Here is a 6694-nt window from a genome sequence, read left to right on the forward strand (position 1 = left end):
CTACAATAAACCAAAAAATTAGCCAGGCAGGGTGGTGCACACATGGAAGGCAGAGGCAGAAGGATCGCCTGAGCCTAGTGGGTTGAGGCTGCGGTGGCCATGAGCGTGTCACTGTACTCCAGCCTGGGCAACAGAGTGGGACTCCAACTCAAAAAAAATATATATATATATATGTATATATATTTATAATATTACATATATATTACTTTAGTTACTGATGAGTGTTCCATTTGAACTTTCAGCAAGTTTTGAAAGAAACAAAATATTTTAGGATGAACACCTTACTGACCTGGGTCTCTCTTACTCAAGATCATTTCTCCTTATCTCAGAGAATTGTTTTAGGAGTCAAGGAGATGTTGGGTGATCTGGAGGTTCCTCATTCTTGAGAACCATGCTGAATTCCCAAAAGTCTTCCCTAGTTCCTCTTCAGACTCATCTAGTCACTGTCTCTGTATCCTGGTCCTTTACTTGTTGTGATTCTCTGAGCACACCATCTCCTTAGGGAGGGCGACTGCTTATGTGATGTTCCTATGACAACCACGTGAATTATGCCCAGATTTATCATTTTGTCCCATCTGTCTTCCAAATGCTAATCTCACATCTCCAAATAACTGATGGACATCTCCATTACGAATATTGCTGGGAACGCAAACTTGGCACAGGTAAAGCTCAAGTCATCATGCCCTCCCTATCATCCCCTTTCTTCCCTCCCAAATTTTTTCTCTAATATTTATTCAAGGACAAACCAAATCCCATCTTTTCTGTGAAGCACTTTTTGGTGATCTTTCATCCTATGAATAAATATGAATTGAGTACCTGTTGTGGGACTTGACTTTTCCAGACCAGAGCATGCAGTGGTTAGCAAGCAGCAGGTCTTCCCTCCCATGGCACACATGATCCTGTGGAGTGAAAACTCAGTGAGTGTCCATGCTAGGAAGGAACTCATCTCAGATGAAACTGATCTCTTGCATCTCTGATATTCTAAAACGTCACTTACTGTCTACGTAATTAAGACACACAATAACAATAGATTAACTTCAAGAGAATTTGCTATGGGACAGGTGCTGTTCTAAGAACACACACATGATTAACTCAATCCTCGCAATAATCCTGTGATGTAAAAATGTTCCCCACTCCCCACCCTTTTTACAGAAGAGAAAATCAAAGCACAGAGAGGTTAAGAAACTCAGCCAGGATGACAAATCTTGTAAGTGATAAGTTTGCTTCCATTAAAGTCAGGAAAGAAAAATCATAACAAGTTCTGTTTGGCATTAAAATAAGATATTTAAACTTAAAATAGTGCCAGGAGTTTTAATAGTCCTACTTTTCAGTTTCAATATTTTTCTCAGTGACATTAATGTCCTTGAGTAATATTAATGATTAAAAAGTACACGAAAACATGTTTATGGGATGCACATTTCTCCTTTTGCATCAGGCTCCAATTTGGCTTTGCACAGCATTGTTGGAACTTGTCTTTATTTAAGTCTTTGCTATTTTGTACATCATAGATTTTCTTGCACTAATTTTTTTTTTTTTTTAATGTTTTGAGTTGGAGTCTCACTCTGTCGCCCAGGCTGGAGTGCAGTGACACACTCCCAGCCACCGCAGCCTCGACCTGCTGGGCTCCGGCGATCCTTCCGCCTCATCCTTCCAAGTAGCTGGAACTACAGGCACGCGCTACCACGCCCGGTTAATTTTTTATTTATTGTAGAGGTGAGGTTGCCCAGGTGGGTCTCAAACCCGCGGGCTCAGGCAATCCACTCGCCTCGGCCTCCCAAAGTGCTGGGATTACAGGCTGAGCCACCGAGCCTGGTCACAAAGTTTCTGTTTTTTAAGAGTTTATATTCTTTTCTCCCTCCTTTGAAGGGTGGGTCTGCCTTCCATTATACAAATAATGGAACTGTCAAAAAACAATTATTGTAAACACAATTATAAGAAACAAAAAGTATAAGAAACAATTTACTTTCAGATCTCTGTCCTTTTGTTTTTACTTTCATTCATATCTTTTGCAATACATAAATATACAATATTCTGCCTCTTGTCATCTTTTTTCTCTTCTTATATCAGAGAAGCATAAAGAGATTTATAGATATTAGTGGTCTGCAGTGCAAGAATCAAATTAAACTCAAAATATATGACCACGTTAAGAATCAACTCAAGTTTAAAAAAAAATAGGGCAGTAAAATATTATCATTTTTTGATTGCCGAGTTTTTGGCATCCCTGAAATTCTGTGCCCGAGGTGATGCCTCACTAATCTTGGCCTTGAGTGGTGGAGGTGGATTCAAGTCGAGGCACTTGAAGCCATCATTTCACTACTCATGTCCCATGTCCTAGGATTGTTGATGTTTATGATGTTTATATCTGTCTCTATAGCTACTCATCACTGCCCTTTCCAGTTAAACTATAAGTGCCCTAAGGGCAAAGGCCATCCATCACATCGTCTTCGAGGGTGTTCCAGATTATCTCGCACTGTGTTTGTTTGGCACATAACAGTGCTTGAAAAGGATAACAGGGAATCAAAATAGAAATTCCAGAGTGCTGAAAGTTAGCATCCTCACCAGTTATTTTTACCACAGTTTGTAGTTTTGCTTTCTTGATTGCAATTTCCCTCTTATACAGAGTATTTCTTTTCTTTTCTTTTTTTTTTTTTGAGTCGGAGTCTCACTCTGTCACCCAGGCTGGAGTGCAGCGTCACGCTCACGGCCACCGCAACCTCAACCTGCTGGGCTCAGTCTTCCAAGTAGCTGGAACCACAGACATGCGCCACCATGTCTGGCTAATTTTTTGATTTATTTGTAGAGACGAGGTCTCCCCAAGTTGCCCAGGCTGGTCTCAAACCCCTGAGCTCAGGGAATCCTCTTGACTCAACATCCCCAAATGCGGGGATGACAGGCATGAGCCTCCACACCCGGCCTCATAGTATTTCATTTTAATTACAAAAATGTTAACTGAATCATCCATCTCCTCTAAGGATGATGAATGAACACATACTAATAAAAACATTATGAAAATAAAATGCTTTCTTAAACCCAGCGTTTTCCTTCTAGTGAAACTTCACATTTTCCAGAGATATATAGCCTTTGAAATGAAAACCTGGAAGTCTGAGTTCTGTAACAGAGCATGGTAGTGAGAAGGCAGAATGTTCGTTGACATAATTATTGGGTCTTTGGTAACACTATGGTGGTTTCTAAGTGCAACAGTTCTGTGACTTGTGCCTTCCTGAAAACCTGGAGCTCTGCTCCTCTCCTCCTACATGCTGCTGCAGAGTCCTCTTCACCTGTGGATGCACCCGGCTCAGTGTAATAGCTTCATGCCTGGGAGGTTATGCTTTCTCCAGCACTACTTCCGGGAACACCGGGAGGAGATGAGTAATTTCTCTCCTGCCATTGAACTTCTAGAAATGCGGATATTTAAGGAGGATGCATGATGAATGCAGCCATTTCTACAGGGTGCACTCTACAAAACCCTTTGCGAGCTCTCCTCAGGATGAGAGTTGTCTTTGTTTTTTTTAGCTAGGGAATGGGGTGGGGGGTGCAGCCTTCACTATAAAATGAAGGTGTACTCCCAGACTAGGAGTCCTAAAGACAAAACAAAAGAAATGCGCAGCTCCAGGAAACATTCATACCAGGCTTCTGGAGGGCTCCTCTTACCGAGTGTGGTCATTGTGTTAGGTCCTGCAATCTTCTTGCCAGCCCATTCTCGGACTGGGTTGAAACATGTGCCGATCACTTTCCACCATTTGGCTGTATGTTAAAATCCTCTGAGCAGGTCTACGGCTCTTTAGTTTTATTTCTGAGTACTTTACATCTAGGCAAACTGTCATCTGCTTGAAATGTAGGGATCTTAAATGCCATCGGGTTCTGTGGAGAATAAAATATGGTACTCAGATGAACTTAAAAAGCCTAGCATTATACAGCACAACATGCAGCATTGTCATTGTGTAATAACCAAAAAGCTACAACTATGAAAATTTGCCTAATTCTTGTCTCACTTTGAAAAAGCGAGGTGTAAGGAGAACTGGAGACAGTTCTTAGTTTGCTCTGAAGATAGCTTTTTTTTTTTTTTGAGTTGGGTGTCTCACTCTGTCTCCCCGGGTGGAGAGCAGTGGCATGAACACAGCTCCCCACAGCCTTGACCTCCTGGGCTCAGGCATTCCTTCCGCCTCAGCCACCCACTCCCAGTCCTATAGCTGGGACTATAGGCGTGCCACTATGTCCGGCTAATTTTTGATTTTTTGTAGAGACAAGGTCTCGCTATGTTGCCTAAGCTGGTCTTGAACTCCTGGGCTCAAGGAACCTTCCTGCCTTAGCCTCCCAAAATGCTGGGATTACAGGCGTGAGCCACTGCGCTTGTCCTGAAGTTAGTTTTGCTGAGCAGCCTGATGTTTCCGTTAGATTTGTGTTCTGGAAACCCTGCTCTGTACCTGATGCAAACACAACCTCACGCCTTTTGGGGAAAGAAGAAACTCTCCTGGAGAGTATAATGTTATCTCAGTGCAGCCACAACCATTAGTCACTCCAGTGGCATGTCTGTGTTCATCTATGTTCTAGGTGTTCAGGTGTTATTATATCTAGGCCACCATGAACTATAGTAAAAATGAGGTGCCAAAAAACTTCAAGTTTAGCCAAGACTCAAGTCCATTATAATGTCTATTTTAATAATCTGAGCAGAGAAAATAGTCTAGAGGGTCATCTGAGGTTAGAGTCAACTGGTGAAAGACTTGGTTTCCAAATGTATGAAGGAGCATAGCAAGAAGACTTGGTACAAAGCGAGAAAAGAAATTGCGAGGGCTGGACAGTGGATGGACCCAGTGCCCAGGTCCTGGTGCTGTATGTTACCTTTCTGTTTTCAGGGAAGGCGGTAATATGTTGAACAGCCAGAACTTCATTTAGGTAAACAGGCTAAGGTGAGGGCAAAGCAGAAATTAAAAATCATCCTTTCTTGGCCTGGCGTGGTGGCTCAAGCCTATAAATCCTGCACTTTGGGACACCAAAGCAGGAGGATTGCTTAGGCCCAGAAGTCTGAGACCAGCTTGGGCAATATAGCAAGACCTTATCTCTACAATAAAAAATAAAAAATAAAAAAATTAAGCCAGGCACGGTGGTTCATGCCTATAATCCCAGCACTTTGGGAGGCCGAGGTGAGAGGCTTACCTGAGTCCAGGGATCAGATACCAGCCAGGGCAACTTGGCGAGACCTCATCTCTACAATAAATCCCAAAATTAGCTGGGCCTGGTGGCGCACACATGAGGTTCCAGCTACTTGGAAGGTTGAAGTGGAAGAATCACATGAGCCTAGCAAGTTGAGGCTGCGATAAGCAGTGATCAACCACTATACTCCAGCCTGGGTAACAGAGTGAGACTCAACACACTCATAAAAATTGCTCTTTCTTCTTATTTTTTCTGTATTAAGGCTAGTTCTGAGTACAATGCTAGGGAGCTTGAAATTTAGAGACATGAGAGTTTAAAGTTGACTTTTTTTTTTTTGAGTCAGAGTCTCACTCTGTCGCCCAGGCTGGAGTGCAGTGGGACGCTCTTGGCCACCGCAGTGCCAACCTACTGAGCTCAGGTGATCCTTCCGCTTCAGCCTTCCAAGTAACTGAAACCACAGGTGCGCGTCAGCACACCTGACTAATTTTTTTATTTATTATAGAGATGAGGTCTCACCAAGTTGCCCAGGCTGGTCTCAAAACCCTGGACTCAGGCAATCCTCTCGCCTCTGCCTTCTAAAGTGCTGGGATTTCGGGCATGAGCCACCACACCCGGCTTAAAGTTGACTTCTAGTTTTAGATGTCAAAAGGTCAAGACAGCAAAAACCGGGGAGGTCTGAAGGATTTGTTTCAAAAATCGAATTGAGAGCCCATGGTGGGGCCATGGGTGCTGGCCTTGGGTTTGGAGAAACAGACATGACTAGACATAGAGCTGCCTCAGGGGGCTATGATCTGCCAGGAATCTTATACCTCACACCCCAGCCCACTACCAGTTTCCAAGATTGAAAATGTTAAATAAATTACAAGTACCACATGGTAAATTTCAATTAGAAAAGTCTACAGCAATAAGACTCTCTCTCCCTCCCCCGCTTTAGTGGTGGGGCCCACACTTCAAAATACAAAGGTATCACGTATCTTCCATGTAGTGTTTCCCCACTACCTGCCTTGACTTTTCTCTTGCTAAGCTCTGCTCTACCACACACTTGCCTTTCCAGAGCTAATTATAAGCCTCTATTTTAGTGCTCACTTACAACAAAAGTTGTATCAAAAACAACACATACTCATCATATAGGATGGTTCAGGGAAGTCGAAATAGGTCTGGTCAGGTCACTGCAGACAAAGTGTTGATTGACAATGACATTGACCTAGTACAAGCTTATTTGGACTTTTAAAAATTCATATTAAGAGCCGGGCTTGGTGGCTCAGCCTGTAATCCCGCGCCTTTGGGAGACTGAGGTGAGTGGATTGCCTGAGCCCGCACGCCTGTAATTCCGGCTACTCGGAAAGTCAACTTTGAACTCTCATGTCTCTAAATTTATTTATTTATTTATTTTTGAGTTGGAGTCTCACTCGGTTGCCCAGACTGGAGTGCAGTGGCTGCTCCCGGCCACCGCAGCCTCGACCTGCTGGGCTCCGGCGATCCTTCTGCCTCAGCCTTCCGAGTAGCCGGAACTACAGGTGCGCGCTACCACACCCGGCTGATT

This window comes from Carlito syrichta, unplaced genomic scaffold (genome assembly GCF_000164805.1).
Source record: "Carlito syrichta isolate Samal-C Ts95f unplaced genomic scaffold, Tarsius_syrichta-2.0.1 Scaffold308903, whole genome shotgun sequence".
Taxonomy (NCBI): Eukaryota; Metazoa; Chordata; class Mammalia; order Primates; family Tarsiidae; genus Carlito; species Carlito syrichta.